This window comes from Nicotiana attenuata, unplaced genomic scaffold, assembly GCF_001879085.1.
Source record: "Nicotiana attenuata strain UT unplaced genomic scaffold, NIATTr2, whole genome shotgun sequence".
Taxonomy (NCBI): Eukaryota; Viridiplantae; Streptophyta; class Magnoliopsida; order Solanales; family Solanaceae; genus Nicotiana; species Nicotiana attenuata.
In genome coordinates this window covers 268,735-296,078 of record NW_017671272.1, presented here as the reverse complement: position 1 = coordinate 296,078, position 27,344 = coordinate 268,735, and positions in this window count along the sequence as shown.

The window sequence follows — 27,344 nt, the reverse complement described above, 5'->3', positions numbered from 1 at the left end:
AAAACTGATTTGATTCAACTTACTTCTTTCATTTATACTTCAGATTTCTTGGTTATCAATTAGTATTGAATTAAATCACGTATCTTTAAAATCATAAACAAGTTTAATTGTTACTCGTATTTTTGAGGTAAACAGTTTGGCGCCCACCGTGGGGCTAAAGATAATAGTGGTTATTTCAGTACTAATTCTGATAACACACGTTATTTTCACACTTGTTCTTGTCAAGAATTTTTGTTCTCAGGTTAAAACATGTCAAACTCGCAAAATGCACCTGTACACAGCGATGATGGTCTTGGATTACATGGGGAAAATAACAATGTAGGGGTCGGTGTACAACCGATTAACCCTGGGGAAGTGACAAATATGGAACCAGTTGATGTCAGTTCACACATTGCTTTGAATGCGGATTTAGGCGCAGACCCCGGAGGAAGTGTACGCAGGGAAGCCCGATCTGGTGGCCAAGGAACACAGGGTATAGGAGATGGGGGAGTCTGCCTCTAAGTAATATTCAAGATGCTTCAAGCTCAACAGGTTGCCATCACTCAGCTTCAAAGTCAGCACAAAACTCCAAGTATAGTCGAACCAGAAAACACTCGCCGTGCTGAGCCGGTGCCTGAAAGATCAAACGGTAATGGCTCGGGGACTGACCCCACGATTATGAGGATGCTCGAAGAACTCACCAAAAGAATCGAATTGGGGGAGAAAAATATTGAGGATAATGACAAAAAGGTGGAGACGTACAACTCCCGTGTCGATCAAATACCGGGAGCACCCCCGGTCTTGAAAGGTTTGGATGCCAAGAAATTCATACAAAAGCCATTCCCTCCGAGTGCGGCTCCGAAGCCTATTCCTAAAAAGTTCCGTATGCCCGATATACCTAAATACAATGGGACGAGTCACCCTAATGAACAAATTACCTCGTACACTTGCGGGATTAAATGAAATGACCTAAATGATAATGAGATCGAGTCGGTTTTGTTGAAAAAATTTGGGGAGACTTTTTCAAAAGGAGCAATGATTTTGTACTAAAACTTGCCGCCGAATTCTATTGATTCGTTTGCTATGTTAGCGGACGCCTTCGTGAAGGCACACGCCGGGGCTATAAAGGTTGCGACAAGGAAATCGGACGTTTTTAAGATAAGACAGAGAAATGATGAGATGTTAAAGGAGTTCGTATCCTGATTTCAAATAGAGCGAACGGAATTACCACCGGTCTTGGAGGATTGGGCCGTGCAAGATTTTATGCAGGGGTTGAACGAGCAGAGTTCGATCGCGTAACGACATTTGAAGCAAAATCTGGCCGAGTATCCAGTTGTGACTTGGGCAGATGTACATAACCGTTATCAGTCAAAGATGAGGGTCGAGAACGACCAGCTGGGAGCCCCCTCAGGCTCAGTTCACCTAAATCGATTGGCAGTTAAGGCCCCGAGGGATACGGACAGGGAACCAAGATCAAATAGGGAGCGGTATCAGCCATATGTCGTGGATCGGAGAAACAACGGTTCGGAGCATAACGCTCCTCGGAACGATCAAATAAATGATCGAGGTCAAAGCTCTCGGGGACTTATGAGTAAGAATGGTTTTGATAAACACTCCGATCCCGCGAAAGCACCTCGATTATCGGAGTATAATTTCAGTGTTGATGCATCGTGGATCGTATCAACTATTGGAAGGATCAAAGATACAAGGTGGCCCTGGCCTATACAAACCGATCCTTCTCAAAGAAATCCAAACTTGATGTGTAAATATCATGGCACACATGTCCATAGGATCGAAGACTGCAGGCAGCTGAGGGAAGAGGTAGCTCGATTGTTCAACGAGGGTCATCTTCGAGAATTTCTCAGTGTTCGAGCTAAGAACCACTTCAGGGAAAGAGACGCCAACAAAAGGAATGAGCAAGAAGAACCGCAACATGTAATTCATATGATCGTTGGCGGTGTCGATGTCCCACAGGGGCCTGTATTCAAATGCACCAAGGTGCCGATTACCAGAGAAAAACAAACTCGGAGATATGTGCCCGAGGGCATCTTATCGTTTAATGACGAGGAAGCGAAAGGCATTTCTCAGCCGCACAATGACGCCCTGGTAATTTCTATTTTATTAAATAGAATTCAAGTTAAATGTATTCTCGTGGATCAAGTTCGTTCAGCAAACATAATCAGATCGAGGGTCGTGGAGCAGCTCGGCATGCAGGACCAAATTGTACCTGCATCTCGAGTCTTAAACGGCTTCAACATGGCAAGTGAAACAACGAAGGGGGAGATAATCCTACCAGTGAACGTGGGCGGGACCATCCAAGATACAAAATTCCATGTCATTGAAGGCGACATGAGATATAACGCACTATTCGGGAGGCCATGGATCCACAACATGAGGGCAGTACCTTCAACCCTTCATCAGATGATGAAATTCCCAACAGTGGATGGTGTGAAAACAGTTTACGGGGAACAACAAGCTGCAAAAGAGATGTTTGCAGTCGATGAGGTGATACTGGTACCAGCGCCTTCGACCTCAAAAAAGTCAAGCACCAAAGATAAGCAGACGGCCAAACAGCAATCACCGTCCCCAGCCTCGACCGAATCGGAGAAGTAGGTAATCGAAGAAGAAGAAGAGGATCAACTTACTCCTCGAACTTTCATTGTTCCCGAAGAGTCAGATGCAACCAAGTAACCGATCGAGGAGCTGGAATAGGTCATACTGATCGAATACATGCCCGAGAGAAAGGTATACCTGGGAACAGGGTTAACCCCCGTACTCAGGAAAAAACTCATTCAATTTCTTATCGATAACATGGATTGTTTTGCTTGGTCCCATTTGGACATGACAGGGATCCCACCAGAAATAACAACACACCAGCTAAGCCTCGACCCCAGGTTCAAACCGGTAAAGCAAAAAAGGAGGCCCCAGTCCGAGGTAAAGCATGCATTCATAAAAGATGAGGTAACTAAACTTCCTAAAATAGGGTCTATTCGGGAGGTAAAATACCTCGAATGGTTAGCCAATGTAGTTGTAGTCCCTAAAAAGGGGAACAAACTTAGAATGTGCGTAGATTATAAGGATTTAAACAAGGCATGCCCTAAAGACTCTTTTCCACTGCCTAACATCGATCGCATGATCGATGCCACGGCCGGCCACAAGATCCTTACCTTTCTCGATGCCTGCTCCGGGTACAATCAAATTCAGATGAACCCGGAGGACCAGGAAAAGACCTCGTTTATCCCTAAGGTTGGAACATACTGCTACAATGTAATGCCCTTCGGGCTAAAAAATGCTGGAGCTACATACCTACGCCTAGTTAACAAAATGTTCGAGGAACAGATAGGTAAATCAATGGAAGTTTATATTGACGATATGTTGGTTAAGTCCCTGCCCGCAGAGGACCATTTAACTCATTTGAAGGAAACATTCAAAATCTTGAGGAAGTACAACATGAAGCTTAACCCTGAAAAATGTGCCTTCAAAGTCGGCTCGGGCAAGTTCCTCGGCTTCATGGTATCTAATCGGGGAATCGAGATCAACCCCGATAAGATCAAGGCCATCGAAGATGTCACAATCGTGGATAGTGTGAAAGCCTTGCAAAGGCTAATAGGACGAATAGCCCCCCTGGGTCGATTCATTTCGAGGTCATCAGATCGAAGCCACAGGTTCTTTTCCTTGCTCAAAAAGATAAATGATTTCGCATGGACCCCGGAATGCCAACAAGCATTGGAGGAATTAAAGTGATACTTATCGATCCCACCTCTGCTTCACACTCCGAAGGTATATGAAAAGCTTTACTATATTTGGCCGTGTCCGCGATAGCCGTAAGTAGGGTACTAGTTCGGGAAGAGCAAGGTACGTAGTTCCCTGTCTATTACGTAAGTCGAACTCTAGGAGATGCTGAAACTAGATATCCACACTTAGAAAAATTGGCACTTGCATTAATAAGCGCATCTAGAAAGTTAAAACCATATTTTCAATGTCATCCCATATGTGTGTTAACCACTTATCCCCTTTGAATATGTTTTGCATAAGCCCGAGCTATCGGACCGATTGGTCAAATGGGCCGTCGAACTTGGCGGGTACGATATCGAATATCAACCCCGAACGGCCATCAAGTCTCAAATCCTAGCTGACTTCGTGGCCGATTTTACGTCGACCCTCGTACTCGAAGTGGAGAAAGAACTTCTGCTAAAATCGGGTACATCATCGGGGGTATGAACCCTTTTCACTAATGGTGCCTCGAATGTGAAAGGGTCCAGACTTGGCATTGTTTTGAAGCCTCCGACAGGTAGTACTATTAGACAATCTATCAAAACTTCTAGGTTGACTAATAATGAGGCCAAGTACGAGGCCATGATTGCAGGTCTCGAACTAGCTAAAAGCTTGGGGGCAGAAGTCATTGAAGCCAAGTGCGATTCTCTTTTGGTGGTGAACCAAGTAAACAAAAGCTTCGAAGTTCGAGAGGATAGGATGCAAAGATATTTGGACAAGCTACAGGTAACCTTGTACCATTTCAAGGAGTGGACTCTAAATCATGTTCCTCGAGAACAAAACAGTGAGGCCGATTGGCTTGCTAACTTGGGGTCATCGGTTGAAGAAGATGATATCGTCTTGGGGACTGTCGTCCAATTATCGAGATCTGTGGTCGAGGAAGGTCATGCCACAAGTTTGACTTGGGATTGGAGGAATAAGTATATCGAATATTTGACAAATGGAAAACTCCCTTCGGATCATAAAGAATCGAGGGATCTACGAACCAAGGCTGCTAGGTTCACATTGGATGAAGATGGAACACTGTACAGGAGGACGTTCGATGGACCGTTGGCGGTATGTTTAGGGTCGTGGGACACCGATTATGTTCTACGAGAAATCCACGAAGGCACTTGTGGGAATCACTCCGGCGCCGAGTCCTTGATTCGCAAAATTATTAGAGCACGGTATTACTGGGATAGCATGGAAAAAGACACTAAGGAGTTTGTTAAAAAATGTAATAAATGAAAAAGGTTTGCACCAATGATTCATCAACCCGAAGAGAAAGTTAACTCAGTCCTGTCCCCATGGCCTTTCATGAAATGGGGAATGACATCGTTGGCCCTTTACCAACGGCCACAGGTAAAGCTAAATTCATTTTGTTTATGACTGATTACTTTTCTAAATGGGTGGAAGCACAGGCTTTCGAGAAGGTCAGAGAAAAAGAAGTTATTGACTTCATCTGGGATGACATCGTGTGTCGATTCGGGATACCTGCCGAAATCGTCTGTGACAACGGGAAGCAATTTGTCGATAGCAAGGTAACGGAGTTCCTCGAAGCACACAAGATAAAAAGGATCTTATCAACACCGTACCACCCGAGCGGGAACGAACAGTCCGAGTCAACAAACAAAACTATCATTTTCAAAACTTAAAGAACAGGTTGGACGATGCAAAAGGAAAATGGAGAAAAGCTCTACCGGAGGTTCTTTGGGTATATGGAACAACATCAAAATCCAGCACAGGGGCAACCCCGTTCTCGTTGGTATACGGCTCTAAGGCCTTGATTCCGATCGAGGTTGGGGAACCAGCGCCATATTTCAACATGCATCGGAGGAGTCAAATCACGAGGCTATTAATACTAGCCTCAAGCTACTAGATAAGCACTTGTTCGGATGGCGGCGCAGAAACAAAGAATCGAGAGATATTATAATAGAAAAACTAACCCTCGACACTTCGGAATCGAGGACTTAGTTCTACGGAAAGTCACCCTCAATACTCGAGACCCGAATGAAGGGAAACTAGGCCTGAATTGGGAAGGACCATACCGAGTCATCGCAGTTATCGGTAAAGGATCCCACAAACTTGGCACGATGGGAGGTGAACAACTGCCAAACAACTGGAATGTATCATTACTCAAATGGTATTATTGCTAAGGTATGCCCTTCTCCTTTTTCCATTTGTATTTAAGACTAACTCATTGCAGATGTTTGATCGAAGACAACAAGGCACCCTTATACACGAAGACCTTAGGTTTTAAAGGACGCGTTGCACTCTTTTTCCCTTAGATCGGGTTTTATCCCAAATGGGTTTTTTCCGGCGAGATTTTTAACGAGGCAACAACTATGTGATACCTAAGGAGAATTCAACAGTATCCAAGGCTTCTTTTCAATCAACCTCGAATACTGGGGGGCATCACCCTCGGAGGTTATATTTTCGAGGAAAATACTTCACGCCAAAGAGGACCTCGGTAGGAAAACTTTGTAATGGGCCAAACGGTCAGATGAACCGTGTCCACATAGAACAGTCGAGCCCCGATGGCAAAACATGTATGCATGTAGCAATTATTCAAAGAAGCATTCTTTCTACATCAAAACACTTTGTGTCTCAAAGAAATTTGCTACTATACGAACATCATACTTGTGATTCTGCGAGAAATGGCTCAAGGGCCAAAACGCGAATACACCTCAAATACTCGGGGACTGTCATCGACAGTCAACACATTCGAATATCTAAACTCGAATTTATAAGACCTCAAAGAGGCATCCCTCGATGCAAACGCCAAGGCCATCATACTCGAGGACTAACCTTTCGGACAAGTTCGAAAGGTTATCGGGAAATAAGTCCAAGAGACACACCCGAAGGCTACGGCCATATTAAAGACTACGGTCATATAAAAAGGCTACGGCCGAAATAATGCGGCTCGGAGACGTCCGACTTCCGCCATAAGTTAAAGGCCTTCAAATACTTTGAAAAATCGATTAAATAAGGCTACAAAGGGGCTTCGATAAAATCATCCCTTTAATAATTTAAAGGCTTCGATAATATCGGCCTTCAAAAAAGCCTCAAGAGGTATTAAATTATCTTAACACCATCGGGTTAAGAAAAAATGTGGTTCTGATCGATTGAACCCTCGAAAAACCCAACGGGTACAAAAAAACATGCTAAGACATAAAGAAATTTTCATGAAGTCTTTTAGCCGAAAAGAAGGAAAAATTATACCTATTTTAGAGGCCGAATTGGCCCAACTTAAAGAGCCTAAAGGCCGACCTAAAAGAGCCTAAGGGCCAATATAAAGAGCCTAAGGGCCAATATAAAGGAACCTAAGGGCCGATTTAGTAAGACTAAAAGGTCGATACCCTTAGAGTTCGAGACCTTGTTCAACTCGGACCTAAGGGTCCCATCATCCCGAGTTCGCGTCAAAATGACTTAAGCATAGCTCGAGGATTCGTCAAAAAATCTTACGAGGTATTCCATTATAAGTTCAAAGATCACCCATTTATTGTTAAAAGAACTAAGGGTTTGTTCTACTCTGAGGCCGAGCCAGTCCTCGCTCGATCCTTGAAATTATAATATCAAAATTTTTCACAAAACAAAGATGAAGCAGAATTCAAAACAAATCGAAGATGGAAAGAAAAAGAATTACTTATATTCATAAAAGGTCTTTACAGTGCCCACAAGGGGACTTGCACAAAAACAAAAAACAAAAGAGCCTAATCTACTTTGGGAGCCACATCCTCGGGAGCCGCATCCTCGGGAGCCACATCTTTGAGAGCCGCATCTTTGGGAACCTCCTCCTCGGGGACTTCATCCTCGCCTTCTTCGCTCTCGGAACCACTAGCGGAATCTTCATCATCAGAGAGTAAAGCGGCAACCTCGTCCTCCAAAGTTTTTGCCTTTTCAATATCAGCTGAGAGGTCAAAGCCACGAGCGTGCACCTCCTCGAGAGTTTCTCTCCGAGTTTGTCGCCTGGCATGATCGAGAGCACATGACAATTTAACTTCAGTAGAGGTGGAGATTTCCTGTGCTCGAATGTTAGTAGCCTCGATGTCAGCTCGATAAGAGGCCACAAATGCCTCTGCCACAGATTTGGCCTTTGCAAGATCAGCGGCTGATTTAGCTTCGAGCTCCTCGATCTTTCGGCTCCGGGCCAAGCTTTCCCCCTTTACATTTTGAAGCTAGCGTTCGATTGATGTCAGCTGGTCTCGAAGTATGTCTTTCTCCTAGGCGAAACAATCCATATATTGCTTCCACCCAAGGGTCCCGGCCTCTTTCACCTTTAGCTCTTCTCAAAGCTACTCCACCAGCTCGCCCTTCTGCTGGGCCTGTAAAGTTGAAGTGTTAGTCGCTAAATCAAATAAGTACATAACAGACCCCCAAAGGCTACATTACCTTGTCAATGAGCTCAGTCTGTGCTTGACGAGCCTTCGCCAATTAAACTCGGAGGTCCCTGACCTCCTCCTCTTTCTGTACATAGAGGCGTTTGAGGCTGTCCCTCTCTTCCACTAGCTTCTTGAATTCGGCTTCGCATAGGGTAAGCTCGGCTCGGATTTGGAAAATGCTTGTCGATGAAGTGCCACGGCCTTCACACAAAGAAAATGAGCCAGACTTAGAAGAACGAGAATAAAACTCGAGCACAATTATGGAGGTAGAAACTTACTTGTTTGAGAAGCCGCTGAGCCTCATCAAAGATAAACGAAGCATCCAGGTCGGGACCATCTTCAACCCCTGCAAGGCAATCCCGGAAAATATCACTCCCTTCATGGGTCGTTCCCATATCGGGAGTCCTCATGGCCTAGGCATCTCGGAATTGCCCTTCGGAGAACACACGGTCGGGCAGCGATTCATCTATGTTGATTATCCCTAGTGATTCACTAGGGACATTATCATCTCTTTGGAGGGCCTCGGAACTAGTCCCCTCAGGCTCACCTGCCAAATAACCTCCAAGACGAGGTGCTCTTTTGTCGCCCGATGGCTCGGGGACTCTGCTCGAACTCCCCTCCGAGATTTCTTCAGTTCGAGAATGAACAGCATCAGCCACCACCGATTCGGCAGATTTCGAAGCCTCAATGCTTCCTCTTTTCCGAGCTACCAACAGACAGTCGTCATCTTCTCCTTCCTCCTCGTCATTCCGTAGGTGTTGGACCGCTTCTGCTGATAGAGCTGCAAGATCGGCCCTAGGCTTTCGGGCCTTACTTTTCTTGGGCTTCGGGGAACTCGCAGGCGAAGCCCTTTTCCTTTTCTTCTCCTTGGTTGACTTTGGGATTTCTTCTTCACCGACCGGAGGCGGCCGTATAGCAACAGCGTCTCCGAGGCCTGCGTAAGAGTAAAGTTAGTATTTCACTGAGAAACACCAATATATGAACAAGGGAACTAACCATGGTTTTTAGCTTCCCACCGACCCTTGGCCAAATCACGCCAACTGCGTTCCGCGTATGAAGAGGTGGAGGCCAGTTGTCGGACCCAACCTTCAAGGTCCGGAATCGCACCAGGGAACTAGGGGTAGTTGCATCATCAAAAGGGAGTTAAATCGAGGAAGAATGGGGAAAGAAGAATATTAATCATCATCGATGAATTTGTACTTAAGTTTCATGTCCACTCCTCGGGGAATGGCATCCTCTCAGCAGGAATCAAATCGGAAGTCCTAATTCGGACAAAATGGCTCATCCACCCTCGGTCTTTGTCTTCATCTATGCTAGAAAATAGCGACTTCGAGGATCGACGCTGGAGATTTATCAGGCCTCCTCGATAAAGGCGAGGGTTGTACAGTCTAATCAGGTGGTCGAGGGTAAAAGGCATCCCCTCAATCTGGCCCGAGAAATACCTGATCAAATTAACGATGCGCTAGAAAGAGGGATAGATCTGGCCAAGCATCACCTGGTATTGTTAGCAGAAATCAAGAATGACTGGATCTATGGGACCCGGTGCTGGATCTACGGGACCCTGTGCTGGATCTACGGGACCCAATGTGAAAGGGTAAGTATACACGCTCAAGTATCCTACCTTATGGGTGGTGATGTCCTCGTCGGGGGAGGGAATCACGGCATCCTTATCCCCCCAATTACAGTCCGTTTTCACCTGCTTAAGTTCATCTTTAGTTATCAGGCAGATGTATCGAGACATGGGTTAGCATCGGCCTGGAACCGATGCGGGCTTATCAATTTTGAAATTGGAAGATAGCTCGCATGGCCCGGGAATACATTCTTTGATACGAGGTGGCACTATCGTTCTACCTCTGGCCGGCCGTGATGATGAGGAGGCTTTCTCTTTTTGAGGAACGATTTTAGATGTTTTGGCCATTACTGTTAAGAAATTCACGAGAAGAGAAGAAGTTGCTGCCGTAGCAAGAACAAGTTGAAGAAAAGATGAATTCAGGAAAGATGGAGAAGCTAGTGTGGTTTTGAGAAAGATTTGAGAAGTAAAGAGTGTAAAAGTTGTGAGATTAACCTATTTATAGTGATCATTTTAACGGTTTGGGGAAGCCAATGGCCGACCATTAGCCGCCTTCAATTAATGGCCTTGGGAACTATGCGGACGCGGCCTTTCAATCACTTCAGTCACTGACATCACGAAATTGACGTCATGATCGAGGCATCGGAGGATCGAGGATCAAATCGTTTCTTATCGTCTTACTCTAAGAAACGCGGGGACTATCTGTATCAGGTATGCCCGATTTTACGGGCTCGAAGAGTCATTTCGAGCCCAAGTTTAGGATGGGTCGAGTTCGAGACCGATGGACTAAGCCCGAGCCCGATGACAGAGTATAATGCTCGAAGATCGGAGTACGTGGCGAAGCACCGAAGCTGAGTATGACCGACCTCGAGATGATGCCGTTACGGGTTTGTTACAGAAAAGAAAGATTCCCGTCATGTCCCCAAGATCATGGCATAAATTTGGGAATAGATTCGTACGAGTTAATATGAATCCGTACTAGGCGGTTAAACAACTGTCCCAAGAAGATTCTTTACTGTAAATAGAAATGTACCTTATTTAGGGTACCCCTGTTATATAAAGGGGACCCCAATCATTTGTAACCATCATCAATCATTAGCAAAGAATATACTTTCTTACTTTATTGCTCATATTTCATCAGAATGATCTCTTAGCTCTTTGTCTTTATTTCACTGTTCTTGTTCTTGTGGATCAACCTCGAGGCCATCACAGCTCGAGGTCGAGACTTGCTTAAAAACTGGTTTGATTCAACTTACTTCTTTCATTTATACTTCAGATTTCTTGGTTATTAATTAGTATTGAATCAAATCACGTATCTTTAAAACCATAAACAAGTTTACTTGTTACTCGTATTTTCGAGGTAAACAGGTTTTTTAAGTAAAGGTGTGAATGGAAAATGGAGAAAAATAAAAATTTTGAATTGGTTCATTTAAGAAATTTTGTCTCTTATTGAATAGGAAGAAGAAGATTGTTGTGCTTATATATAGTCACTTCTTCTGGCTCAAAAAGTTTAGAAGAAAGCAAGTTTTGCACCATCGTCATTGCTTCGCTTTGACTTTAGCCAAATGATCTTACCGGAATTTGAATTTAAAATTCAGGGCGGCGTGTGCAGCACTTCCTATAAACAAGATAAAGTGATAAACCAACATCTACTGATTTAAAGGTGATGTATTTGGTTTTCATTCTGTAAATAGATAAACCAACCTATAATGAGTCAGTTGATTTCTTTTTAACACAAGGTAATCTTAGGTGACTCTTCCTGCTCCCCCGCGCCACCCACTAATCCTCTAAAAAGGAAAATCTACCATGCGTAATATAATTGATGCTGTATAATATGGATGAGACATTTTAGGTTCATATTTCATAAAATCATTTATAGCTACATTAAATTCAAATCTTGACGTCATCCGTTCAGATTAAAATTAGTTTATCTTTTTCAAGCATAGTCAATAGCAAAACTTAAATTTTCAAGTACACGTTGCCTCACATTAGGCGCCAATCAAGGAAACATATCTTAAAATAATTTCACAGCACTGCTTCTAACTTCAAAGATTTGGTGCACATTTATTGAGTCCGGAATCAAAATGTTATTTTTTGGACTTAAAATACTTTTTTAGGTGGAAAAAAACTTAGTTACTAAAATATGTAAAACGCGGTTTAACACTGCGTTTTATATAAGACGCATTTTAACACGCGCTTTACCTGGAAGCTGATAAGACGGCTATGTAAAGCGCGGTTCATTAACGCGTTTTACATAAAACGCAGTAACAAACCGCGATTTACATATATAAATAATCGTCCCTTCCCTTTCCCCCACGTTCTGGACAGAATACCCCCCCCCCCCCCCATTAACTCGATAAAATCTTCGAGTGGACCCCACCCGTCCCACAAAGACTAGTCAAAGTTGGTCCCACATCCTAGCCAAGCCTTCTATTGTTGTGGGTTTCTTATTTCGGAGTCAATTTTTCAATTCTTCAACTTTTCGAAAAACATAAATCGGGGTATTCCGATTTAGTTTATGTCAAAAACTCGTATAAATAATGCATATTAGTTGTTTTGAAAGTGTTCCATGTTATTTTGTTTTTTGTTTTTTTTTTGCGATTAAATTGTTATGTTATTTTTATCCGGACGAAGATATTAATGTTCTAAAAAATTATGTAAAAATTGCAAAATCGTTATTATTTGTTAATAAAAATGTTAATAAATTACTATTAATGTTTTACATGTATTTTTGTGAATGTTTTGTGATTAAAATATATTTGTTGTTTTTTATCTGGTTTATATTTTTTTTGCTTAAACACTAGTAATATAGTGCCCTTTTAGGGTAGTAAAATGTAATGCCTTTTAGCGTAGTAAAATGTAGTGCCTTTTAGCGTAGTACAATGCAGTGCCTTTTAGCGTAGTATAATGTAGTGCCTTTTACCGTAGTTTTTCTATAGTTTAAGTATCTCTTATACTCAAAAATACGTCAAAATAAATGATAGATCAAACACAAACTCTGTCCAATTATAGTCAACATATAATTGGTGCTAGTGGGCCGCAAATATCGAGCCTGAAACCCATATATGAATACTTAATAATTAAATATTATATAATTATAAAAATTAATTATTTAATTTACAAACAAACATATAAAATTATAATTCTAACATGTAAAATAATAAAACTAACCCATAGAAGAATTCAGGATAAATTGGTGCTACTGGGCTCCAAATATCGAGCCTGGAATCCATATGTGAATATTTATTTATAAAAATTAATTATTTAATTTACAAACTAACATATAAAATTATAATAAAACTAACACATACAAGAATTCAGGATATCTTTTTTTTTCGGTTGGAAAGATAACTTATATTAGATAACTTAAACTAGTACATTACACATATTAAGAAGATGCGTAAGAGGTATCATTTGTCCCAAGTCTCCCGTATGGGAGATATTTCTAGTAGCAGTAGCAAAACTAGACAACGTATTACTATTAGACAACATACTACTATTATACACACTAGTTGAAGCAGAGAGCAAATGGTCTAAACCCCTAGAGTTATCCCTAATAATTCTTTGTTGTAAGATGCCTTGTTGATCCTGTTGGTAAGAAGGCATGGCAAAAGGTGGTGGTCTTCCAAAAATCATGCATTGCTCCTTTAACTGCATGGCTCCATATTTGGCTAAACTATCAGCAACTTCATTCTGCTCTCTATAGATGTGTTGTACAGATGGACTATCCAGCTGTAGAAGCAAGATCCTGCAATCATTTATGATATTAGTATATTTCATAATTGGTGAACTAAACATACCTATGATTGCATGTGCATCCGTCTCAATGACGAGTGGTGTGAGTTATTTTTGTACATCAATTTTGAGTCCCATGAGGAGTGCAAGAAACTGGGCCGCAAATATTGAGCCCGAACCCATATGTGAAAATTTAGTTATAAAAAATAATTTTTTAATTTACAAACTAACATATAAAATAATAAAACTAACACATAGAAGAATTCAAGATAAATTGGTGCTATTGGGCTTCAATTATCGAGCCTGGAACCCATATGTGAATATTTATTTATACAAATTTAATATTTAATTTACAAACTAACATATAAAATTATACAAACAAAAAAAAGAATTTAGGATAAATTGGTGCTACTAGGCTCCAAATATCGAGCTTGGAACCCATTTATAAACATTAATTATCTAACTTACAAACTAACATATAAAATTATAATAAAACTAACACACCAAACAATTCAGGATATCTTGGTGCTACTGGCCGCAAATATTGAGCCTGGAACCCATATGTGAATTTTTAATAATTAAATATTGTATAATTATAAAAATTAATTATTTAAATTACAAACAAACATATCAAATTATAAAACTAGTATGTAATTAATGTTGTTTAATTTACAGTAGATGACATGGAGGTGCCGCCTATTCATCCCGGACCTTCCAGTGATGAGGTACTGTCGTTACAGGGCGATCATAGGTCCGCCCACATATGGGAGGGAGAGTTACTGACCCAGACTCTCCGTGTCAGGAGAGTGGACAACATGTGGGACTTTCTGCATGAAAGAGTTCTCCATCCCCGTGTAGTCACACGCCTGCGGGAGACAGGTTTCTACAGGAATTTGGAGATCAGGCGGCTGCAGCTCGATTGGTCTTTGGTCACGGCCCTGATAGAGCGGTGGCGACCGGAGACGCACACATTCCACCTGCCCATTGGTGAGGCCACCATCACACTGCAAGAAGTGGAGGTTTTATATGGGCTGCCCGTTGATGGACACCCCGTTGCTCTGCCGCCTGGCATGAGAGAGATGACACATGGGCTGTACCTGGACATGCTGCAGCGGCTCACTGCTTTCCGGCCAGAGGATGAGAATGTACTGGCTGGGACCAGTCATTTTCCGTTGACGACTATTCGATAGTGGTTGGATGCATTGCATCCTGATATTGATGCCGATATACTGGATTATCATGTTGATCGGTATACGAGGTTGCTGCTACTCCTTATGTTTGGAGGGGTCTTGTTCCCGAACACTTGACGGAACCTAGTCAGCTTGAGATTTCTTCATCATCTTGAGCTTCTAGATGATTTACCCGAATACAGCTGGGGTGCTGCTATTCTCGGCTACTTGTATAGGCAGATGTGCCGAGCGAGCATGGGCACCCAGTGTGACGTTGCTGGATTTTTGCCGTTACTACATGTGACAACATATTCGAATACTCTATTCATTTTAACATACCTAGTAAAAATATATCTTAAATTTTACGTCAACTTTTTATGTTAGGTTTGGGCCTAGGAGCGGTTCCTGCAGTTGCAGCCACCTCTACCACCATTAGATCCAGATGTACCACCTCCGTTGCTCCCTCTAGCTAGGAGGTGGGTTCTCCGGCGAGGACATACGCGTGAGTACGAGGCTCGGCATAATCTCCCCTTGTGCAGGGAAATCTTGGATTTGCTGGAAGGCTCACAGGTAAATGTATATCTAAGTTTAGTTGTCATAGCTTCAAACACAAGTTGCGTATACTGACGTTTTCTGTTCTTACTTAATAGTTCATCTGGACGCCATACAGCGACGCGTTGATAGCTGGCTTGCCTGTTATTGCTCGGCCGGCCGAATTATGTGGGGCTCTTCCGTCCTGTTGATCTGCCTTGATATTGTGGAGCATCATGCCATCAAGCGGGTACTTTGCCAGTTTGGCAGACCGCAGCTCGTACCGACACCATCCACCAATCAGACCATACATTACCAGCGGGATGATCGTACCAGGGTGGACGACGCATATTTGGCATGGCTAGAGGAGCAGATCGATACTTGGGATCGGCGATCTGACCTGATTCTGCCCCCCCCCCAACCGAGACAGCTGGATACTGAGCATGATTATATAGGCTGGTACCGCAGCGTTACCCGACTTATCATCGGGAATCCCATTCATCGAGCTGGCGGTCGGTACGTTCCATACGCCGGGAGGCACGAGGCACTGGTATGTTATTTGGTATTCTTACTTATAATTGTGATCTAGCGTTCTGTAATTTATATTTTACATGTTGTGCAGGCTATTGGCCTACATTTAGTCCACCAGTTGGGACTGCAGATGCAGCAGCATACCGACGAGGGAGCGGGCACTTTGCACGAGTATGGACGGCAGGTTACAGAGCTAGCTGCTCGGACACTGAATCGAGCTAGAGAGGACGAGTGCTTAGAGCACGTCCTTGCATATGTGGCGCCAGAGCACTACCATTGAGGTAGGCCTGCCCCACAAGCTAGGGGACCACGAGACAGGGCTGTCCCACGAGGCAGGGCTGCACTACGAGGCAGGGCTGCACTACGAGGCAGGGCTGTCCCACGGGGTCGTGGGGGGCCGGCGAGGAGGTGGTCCCCAGCAAAGGGGTGTTGAGGCACCTGTTCAGGCACTTGTTGAGGATATTGGAGCTGATCTGCCGGGTGACCTCCATCAACCAGACAAGCATCCCAGCAGCATGCCGTTGTACAGACTTCAGCTGGCGTTCACTCCAGCAGCATCGCAGGTGACCCTGTCAGATCTATTGTTGATCACGGGCACGAGCATTACCGGAGATGATTGGGAGCAGATGTTTCTAGGCCCATCGACCGCTGTTGAGGATCGGCCGACCCGAGATGTGGATGGTGGGCACCGGCTGAGTTATGGCTCATCGTCGACGGGTGGTGTGGATCTTTCATAGGCGCATGTATGTTTGTATTACTATTAAATTTAAATATATTTTTATCTCATTGATTCGCCATAAATCACTTTATAATTTTCTTATTAAGGCTTCATCCCAGCCCATCATGGAGGCCATTTTGCGCGATGCTGAGCAGGATGCGACGGATGCTTATATTCAGGAGCCCGACGAGACCATGGTAAGAAATTTTTTTGACTTAACACGTACATTACTAATGTATATTTTCATATAGTGAGCTGACTTATTCTTTTGTAGGTTGCTAATGGACCGACGACCCCTTCTACCGATCCTGCCAGCACTACTGATGACCATGCTGCAGCGCATCCTCCGATAAAGAGGCGACGTGATGAGGATGATCCTGATAGCGTAGCCAGGCGGGATGGGATGCGCCTCAGGCTAGTGGCTGCATTGAAGCACACAGGCTGTGGGACACATTGATTTTCTTTTTTTTGTATTTTATGTACGCTATGTAAATATTTTTATGTAAATAATAACAACATTTTTTTATGTTTACATAATATGCGCATTATATTTTTATTTCCCCATTTCTTCTTTATTATAACACTACAACACAAACACAAACATAGAAACTACATAATTTGAATTCAGTACGACTAATGAAAACACATGACACGGGAAACATAAAGATAAACTACTACACTCAACACATACATGTCATTGTTTAGTCACCACCGCCTAGTATTCTCTGTTCCAACCACTTAAATTTCTCTTCCAGCTTATTTTTTTCTTCTTCCACCTCTTTGAGTTTCTCCTTCAACTCCGCAATTTCTCGTTTAAATTCTCGTTCATATTCCCACTGTTTTTTGGTCAAATCATGAAGATACTGCAAAGATCGTTTGTAGCATTCCTGCTGACAAGGTTCATCAAGCCATACCTCAAAATTGCAAAAATTTCCGTTGTTTCCTCCAAACCTGTTCACACACATCCAGTATCTGCGCCCAACTTGACCATCATCCCAACAGTCCGCCATCATACAACGTTTGTCACATTGGCACATTGGTACATATATGCGGTCAGACATTTGTTAAAGCGAAAAAAAACCCTGCTTTTATGGAAAGTTTTGCTATTTATTATGGTTATGCGCAGAAAATAACTAGAATGCGCTTGTTATTTATAGGTAAGGCAACACACATAACGTAGTATTTAACCGCGCTATATATATTCACAAAAAGACCGCGCTATGCTTCGCGTGTTAAAGATTCTTTCTGATACAAAATAGCTTTTTTGCAGTCGGGCAGCTTTTCAGATCGACAAGACAACACACATAACGTAGTATTTAATTGCGCTATATATATTTACAAAAAACATAGTATTTAACCGTGCTATGCTTCGCGTGTTAAGATTTTTTCTGATACAAAACAACTTTTTTACAGTCGGGCAGCTTTTCAGATCGACAAGACAACACACATCACGTAGTATTTAACCGAACTATATATATTCACACAAAATGTAGTATTTAACCGCGCTATGCTTCGCGTGTTAAAGATTCTTCCTGATACAAAACAGCTTTTTCGCAATCGGGCAGCTTTTCAGATCGAGAAGACAACACACATAATGTAGTATTTAACCGCGCTATATATATTCACACAAAACGTAGTATTTAACCGCGCTATGCTTCGCGTGTTAAAGATTCTTCCTGATACAAAATAGATTTTTCGCAGTCGGGCAGCTTTTCAGATCGACAAGACAACACAAATAACGTAGTATTTAACTGCGCTATATATATTCACTTATTTATCAAACATCTTCCTCCTCTGACAGTGTAGTTTTCTAATAATTTTAGAGTGAAACTCGAAAGTGAACGTAAAAAATTTCCGTTTTTTAATCTAATACTATTTTTGATTACATGAATGGAGGGAGAAATTCATTAATTTACTCAACTAAAAAATGTTAAATATCAATAAGATTTAACAACAATGGAAACATAATTTTATTTGATACATCTTGCAACATAAACAAGTACATACACTTATTACAAAACACATTACAAAAACAAAACACTACGTGTATCCTTGATATTTGGGCACATTAGATGAACTTGCACCAGGAGGTGGATTACCACCGCCACCCAAACCAGCTGAAGGACATTTATGAAGGTTGTGTCCTCTTAGCGAGCATATGCCACATTTACGCGCATAAACGGTATCACCAACATCCATTTGGTTCCGTATACGCGTTCTCTTTTGCACTTGTAGCTTGTGCAAATAGTCCTTGTTACACAGCATTTTAAATGGTTCCGGCGGCCAATAATGCTCAGCATCCACTGGCTGCAACTGCCCACTATATGTGTTTAAGTATGCAGCAACACTGTATTGCCTATCAACATAGTTGGTTGCCCCTAAACCTGTATGTTGAAAGCACTTCATGGCATGTGAGCACGGCATGTGGTAGATGGTCCATTTCCCACATGAACACAACCTGCTGGCTTCATTTATGGTGTATATATTATTCCCCCGATGTTGATGGATAGCGGTGCGAACTTCAAAAACACCCCGATCGTGATCATACTGTAAAAATGAATGCCAATGTGCTCGCCCCCTGTATTTCTCAAATCTTTTCATCGGTATTGGCATAAATTCAACACCCCTCTCCATCAATTCCGATGCACCTCTATGCCTTTCAACAAACCTCTCCGCCATCTGTTTGAATGTCATCTGGACCATGGCAGTGACAGGAAATCCACGTGCAGACTTCAATAACCTGTTGAAAGACTCCGACACATTTGTAGTCAGGGTTCCCCATCGTCTGCCATCATTAGCATGCAATGTCCACTTGTGAAGCTCATGTCGTATCAACCAATTATAGGCTCTTTCGTCTAACTGCCGGATTGATTCCATGCGCCTCCTGAATTTGCACTGGTGGTGATCAGTTGCAGCCATCCACATTAAATCATGCAAGTCCTTGTTGGGATATTTCTTCTGGAAATTGGCCTTCAGGTGCCTCACACAGTAACGGTGGTATGCATAGGGTTCCTGCCATTCAGGAAAATGCTTTACAGAACTTAATATACCACCATGCCAATCAGATATTAGACAAATACCTGAACGTTGTTTGACAACGTGCTGCTTCAAGTGGTTCAAAAATTGCGTCCACGTCTCTTGGCTTTTATTGGCACAGATGGAAAAAGCTAGTGGAAATATTTGTCCATTGGCATCTACTGCAACGGCGAACAACAGCTTAATATCATACTTTCCATAGACACGAGTATCGTCTATGAAAATTACCGGAAGGCAATGCACAAAACCATCAATTGCTGGTTTAAATGCACAGAACACGTATCTGAATATATATTATGGTATTCCTGCACTCTGCTCAGGCTTCCATTCAACAACAGTCCCGGGGTTAAAGTGTTTCAGTGCGGCCATGTACCTGGGTAGAGATGCAAATGACTTATCCCAGTCACCATAAACAATTTCAAATGCACGTTTGCGCCCGAGATATGCCTTTCTTTTGGTAATAGTACACCCATATTCCTGGTGGATGGATGTAATACACTCTTTGATGTTGTACCCAATGGACACTTCAATGTGTGGAATCAGCTGAAGAGAAATCAAGTCAATATCCAAGTTGAAGTGATTCCCATTGAATGTGTCTATTTCACAAACATTGCCAATATATTTACCCACTTTCCACAACCCTGTTTCCTTCTTGGTCGCACGCAGCATCCAGTGACAACCCGTAAACCATCTACGGCAAACAACCTTGTATACCTCCGGACTTGACTCCCATACTATCATCTCACGACACTCTCTTACGTTGTAAATTTACAAGTCCTGGTTAGGCGAGCTTTATCGGGAAAAAACATGCCCTTTGCCAGCACCGTTGCTCTAGACTCATCCCACATTGCTGTCTGAATTTCATCAAGATCCCTTGTGAGGGCATCCACATCCGGCATACATGGCAAATTATCAAGGTAGGGAATATGCCTTGAATGAAACGGAATGTGGGACTCGTACACTCTTGGTCTAACGGGAGATGGAGCATGCTCCCTCGTCAGCTCAGGTTCGACATTTACTTCCTCCTCATCATCACCCTCGTCAGGGAAGGGTGTGTCATCTCCAGACTCATCGGCTTTGTTTTCATAATTACTATTATCTTCCTGACTCTGCGCATCTGCCAAATCCCGAGTAAATACGTCGTCTACGGGCAACAGAGTGAGGTCAGGACCATTAAGTTGCTCGTTTTCACTGCACAAACAACAAAATAATAAGCTACTCAAATTGATAAATACTTTACATATAGCTATATCACTTCACTTACAAGTTGTAATGTGTTGACATTCCATGATGGACATTATCCTGTTGGTGATGACTCCCGGATGGACCACCGTGATCCAACACAGCAAAACTGCGGATATTCCAACTGGGCGTGGGGTCATAACTTGTGGACGGTACCCTGGAATATATGAGTGTTAATACAAATTCAATACAACAAAAATAAACATCGTAACACAAAGGAAAATTGAAGTTTACCAGTCGGCTTGTAGATTATGTAAAGTATGAGAGAAATTATTTCCTCGCTCCTCGTTCGTCCGTGGAGATAAGTTTAGATCCGGCCAAACTCTTTCAGCCGGAATCTGTTGCGCTAAAACTGCTCCAGAATAACCACCCGATGATTGAGGGATATCTCTGCTTTGCGCAACATCATTACTGCGAACGTCGTCAACCTTCACGTACATTTCCAACATTTTTATCAAAATAAGTTCCCGGTACATCTGGAGTCTCCAGAAAATCTCTCAGAGTTTCATCATCCTCGATGTTAAACTCAGCGTAACAAGCAAGCTCTTGCGGAGTCATAGAATACGGATATCTTTTGGTTATTTTAAGATTCACCGAACGTTTGCTCAAGCTCATTTTATTGCATAACAACGATACCAGTCTATCGTACTCCATTGTAAGTGGCAACTTAACATGACTCTGTGGAGATAAACTATAGCTCACTGAGTTATTCGCCACCACAACCTCACCCCCCTCCCCCCCCCCCCAATATAATGAAACCCTTACTTTTCGCTCTTTAGACATTATGAAAAAAGCTTGAGAATTTAACAACAAGAAAAATTTATCACGAAGTTGGAGTATTTCTAAATGATTTTTCTCAAAACCCTTAACACCTTTAAATAAGGCAATGCCTAATCCGGGGGGGGGGGGGGGGGGTCAAATTTTTGGAAGCAAAACGCAGTTTAAAAGGGCGTTTTACATATTTGAATTATTGTTATATTAGTTAAGCGCAGAAGAGTTATTGGTGGTCCCACAAAACATGTAAAACCCTTTGTTACTGCGTTTTATGTAAAAATGCGTTAATGAACCGTGGTTTACATAGCCGTCTTATCAACTTCCAGGTAAAGCGCGGTATTAAAACGCATTTTATATAAAACGCAGTATTAAACCGTATTTTACCTTAACGTCCCAAACGGTCGTTAAGGTAAAACGTGGTTCATAACCGCGTTTTACATATTTTGATAACTAAGTTTTTTTCCACCTAAAAAAGTATTTTGAGTCCAAAAAGACAACATTTCGGTTCCGGAATCTCATTTATTAGCATGGATAAATACCTCTTCTGAGGGGACTACATTTTTCTCGATGCACGTGTACATCAGAGTCCTGTTTCCTCGAGGAGGTACAACATCATCCATCATCCTCTCCTAAATTTTCAATCAAATTTCAGCAACTTGATTATACTTACTGACCCATGTCCTTGCATTCAACACCAGATTATCTTATCCTACGTACGGTGGTATAAAGGAGGTTTTCAACATGTAATCATTTCTGTAAGGCATCACATCACAGGATATAGTTATCGATATAGTGTATTATCGATCCGATAGGTCGTTTTGAGTACTATCTTCTTTTTTTGTGTTTCGAGATTTTTCATAGCTCAATTTAATGATTTATGACTTATCTGCATGGCCCTTGTCGATTTCTAAAAAGTTTATATGTAAAAATTTGAAGAAAATGTGATTTCTGACTTTAAAAAAATGACTATAGTTGACCACGATCAATCCTTTTGGTAAACGACCTCGGATCGGTATTTTGACAATTCAGGTAGGTTCGTATGATAATTTTAGGCTTGTACGCATGTTGGTTTGGGATCCCAGTTGACCCGAGGCCGTTTCGGCGCATTATGTAAAATTTGAAAAAATGAGTTTTGAACTTGAAAATCTTAAGTTTTAGTGATCGATTCTTGAATTTAGAAGCTATTTTAATGATTTGAGCTTGCAAGCGAGTTTGTATAATATTATTACAGTTGCAAGAATGTCCGGATTGGAGCCCGAGGGGCTCAGGTGAGAGTCGGATGGTTTGGGATAGCTTAAGGAGTGCTGGTGTTGATATCCTGCAGATCTCGCATTTGCGAGGTTTTGCTCGCAAATGCGAGTATCTCTTTTGCGAGGGATGTCTCGCATTTGCGAAGATGGGCTGGGGATTGAGCACTTCGCTTTTGCGAAGTCTGTGTTGCATTTGCGGATGGGGATTCATCACATTTGCAACACTGAGCATTGTTTGGGCAGCTTCGCAAATGCGAAGCTTTGTTCACCTTTTGCGAGGGAGGGGGCCTTCGCAGATGCGAAGGTTTTGTCGCTTTTGCGAACAATGATTCGCATTTGCAGACGTTGCAATTGCGGACAAGACTTCATAATTGCGATAACTAAATGGCTCAGACATTATTCGCTTTTGCGAATAGTGATACACATTTGCAGACGTTGCAATTGCGGACAAGGCTTCGTAACTGTGATATCTGCAGCTAGGTAAAATGTGGGAATTTCGAACTTAGCTTATTTTACACTATTTTTGAGACCTAGACTCCATAAAGGCGAGTTTTGGAGAGCAATTTATTCCCAAATTATATATGTTAGTAACCTTAACTTGTTTTTGTAAAATTTTAATTACTTTTTCATGAATTTCACCATCAAATCTAAGAATTTTAAAGTAGAAATTGGGGATTTTTGGTAGCATTTAGGGATTTTGTAAAACTGAGATTTAGACCTCAAATTGAGGTTGCATTTCGAAATAAACCATATATTCGGGGTCGGGCTGAATAGGTAATCGGGTTTGGGTCATAATTTCGAATTTCGACCACGTGGGCCCGCGTTGACTGTTTCAATTATGTTAAATTTTCTAAAGCTTATTTTGACCTATTTGAACAAGAATTGACAGATATGGGTGGTTTGGAGTCTTGTTCTAAAAAAAGGCCGTGTTGGATGTTGACTGTGATCCGGAAAGAGGTAAGTGTCTTGGTTAAACTTAATTTGAGAAAAATAGGGTAGAATCGAGTCTATTTTCTATGTGATCTATGTGCTGGGGGTGGCGTATATGCAAGATGACGGACGTATATGTGTTGTCCATGGGATAAGTATGCGGGTAGAATTAATTAGTCTTACTTGTTCCGTGCTACTTTGTATTTTATGTTTCCCATTCTTTAGATAGATTGTTTAATTCTTTAATTTCTCGTATTCATGTTATTTTCTATGTTGAGATTATTGAGATATTGGTGTTGAGATTGTTGAAGTGTTAATTGGTTGTTGGTGCTAATTGTAGGAAGATTCTTATATGACGAGTTGTGTTCAAACACTATTGTTGACGTTGAATTCGCTTCCCACCTTTCTTGGTATTGTCTTGTATGTGATGCTTGGTGAGGAAGAGTGAAAATGCACAAAGGGTATTGTCGTACTTGTGAGGAAGAGTGAAATGCACGAAGGGTGTTAACGTGCTTGTGAGGAAGAGTGATTGTGCACGAAAGGTATTTCTGTGCCTTATTTATATATTGATATTGTCGCATGAAGTGTACTTCCGTGCCTAAGTGAACGTGAGGATATGCACTTAGGGTATTTTCATTCTTGTTTTTATATTATGATGTGAGGATGAGAGTAAAAACACAAAGGGTGATGCCGTGTGGTTTTGTTAATTTCATTGCTCTTACTTCAATATTTAGAATGTGGACTTGGCTTTGTGGCTTCGTTATTTACTTTTGAGAGAGGCTTACTCAGTGACACTTTAATTTATGTTTCCATTTATTATCCCTTTACTTGTGTACTTGTTATCCCTTTCACATGACCTTATTCCGTTGTAATATTTGATACTTTATTTGTTATCTCATTACTTCATGATATATAACTGCACATTTATTGTAGGTATTTTGTCTTAGTCTTGTCACTACCTCGTCAGGTTAGGATCGATATTTATTGAGTGTATTGGGTCGGTTGTACTCATACCACACTTTTACACTTCTTGTGCATATCCAGATCTTGGTACTTGCGGAGTCCTGAGAGGTGCTTAGCAAATACTAGACGGGTGATTAGAGGTAGAGCTGCATTTCGTTCGCATGCCTTAGAGTCACCTACCTATTTCTGTTGTACTGTTTCTACTTTTCTGTCATGACTCAAAATCTAACCTTAAGGATCGTGATGACACCTAATCCCTAAGACTAGGTAAGCCTATTACATAGTAAGATTTAACATAACCATACACCAACTTAAATATTAATAAAAATGGAAAAGTACCATAATGACCAAAAGAGGAATACAACAGTCACATAAATCTCCAAAACCCGGTAATACTGAGTCATAAGCTCTACAGAGAGTACACTAAAATCTCAAAATACAACACTGTTTGGGATACAGTTAAACAGTAGCGTAAATGAAGTAAGATGGATAGTCCAAGGCCTGTGAACTGAACAACGGGTATACCTTGAAGTCTCCAACCGCAAGGGCACAACTCTCTAATAGCTAACACAATCTGAAGTACCTAGATCTGTACAAAAATGTGCAGAAGCGTAGTATGAGTACACCACAATCAGTACCCAGCAAGAATCAAGACTAACCTCGATGGAGTAGTGGCGAGGTTCAAGTTAGGACACTCACTAGTCAAATAACTTGTGCATAAAATATCAAGACCGGCAACAGGAAGAATAACACAAGGCAATAATTGTAATCTTTTCAATACAAGTGATACCAATTTAAAACAAATAAGGGTCCAGTTTCGACAATGAGTCGTCAAATAGAATCACACACATATGGGACCTCGTGCCCACATTATCAATAACCCTCTCATGACAAAGACCTCGTGACACCACATAAGTCACACTCGCACGGCAAAAACCATGTGCCACGATATAAGTCACACTCACACGGTAAAGACCTCGTGCCGCGATATAAGTCACACTCACACGGTAAAGATCTCGTGTAACCACATATATCGTACTCGTGTCAATTACTAATAGCATGTTCAAGAGGAATTTATCAAGAACCAAATAAAGTAAAACATGATAACGACTTTATTTTGTTACTTCAATCCGTTATGTTACCAACAACTCAACAGAATATGAGATGGCAACTCCATGTAGGTAAATGCATCTTGGAAACCAAATCATCAAGTAATAATAGAGACGCAGATTAGCACATTGTAAACAGCGCAACCACGTAAAAATGCATGAAACACACAAAGAAGTCATAAGCACAAACAAGAATATTCGTTTTTCACCACCACACACAAATTACCAATAAAATGCTCTAGGCCATTACATGTCATCCCCACATATCCACCATTATCTCATCGCCTGCGCAACAATAAAGTAAATGGCCGCTTTATCTCGCCACATACATATTAACAATTATCCCATTTTATTTCGTCACGTGCGCAACCCGATATATATAGCCCAACTTGTCTCGATGCATGCAATATCAACAATAAAAATAGCACGACAGAAACCTCGTGCAAACACCCGGTCAATACGCCTAACAAGTCCACATGTGCCATAATCATAACAACACAACAAGCCAACAATTGTCATCATGACATAAACTCATAATCTGCCAACGCAGTGCACAAGGACAAACTAAAAAAGTTGCAGATGGATGTTCAACATATAAGCATGAAAACTAACTCAAATCACTGACAATCTTACAAATGTCCAACTTAGCCAATTTAGGAAACACAATCCAATAGCATGATCTCTAACTTGGAACACGAACTGAAGTAATCATTCAAAGTGAATGCACGTAGAGCAAAGACCTTTCAATCAAAATAAAGCGATAAGAGCAACCTCGGGTCAAATCCTGTCATAAATCATACATATGACCGTGTACATACTCTTTACCTTGTGTACACATCGATCACACATATCTCAAATAACCAAGTAAGCCGAATCATAAGAGGTAATTTCCCCACACAAGATTAGGCAAGATACTTACCCCAAAAGTGTTACGCCCCGCAATATTACGTCGATATTTCGTACCGCAGTATTATATTACGATGATGTTATGCTTTGCAATATTAAATTACGACGATGTTGCACCCTGTAGTATTGTACGTTGAATTTGTCGTTGTTACATCTCGTGTTTTCATACGTTAAAGTTTTGTCTTCAGTTAATCGATGTAGACTCGGGGATGAGATTATCTTGAGGTTAACGTATTCATGCCATTTATAACAAGCAATAAGTAAGTGTCACGAAGGATAAAGGGTACACGAATTAAAGAAAACGAGCTTCGTCGGAGGTGGCCGATTTGGGATAAAATACGAGTCGGGCGATAATACCCGATAATTATGGACTAGTACCATGCAAGGTACCATATGACCACAGTAGTATGATGTATAAAGTATAATAAAAATAAGTAGAATTTTAAATAATTTGAAATAATTTTTAATTATGCGGGTAATTGGTTAATTATCTGGTAACGGGACATTACCTAATTGACTAATAAGGGGATAAAGATTAATAACTTCCCCCAAAAACGTGGCAGCATGAAAGCCTACCAAACATATGACTAAGTAGTCATATAGGCTTAGTGTCCATTTAAAGATTATGAGACACTTACGTCTAAGTAAGACTTACCAAGCTTAGTTCATAACATTACAAAATTTAGTGTCTTCGTAAGTCCTATTCAGGACACATTCAAACGAGAACTGGTTTCAGTTTCATAAGACCTTAAGGTTCAACCTCCAT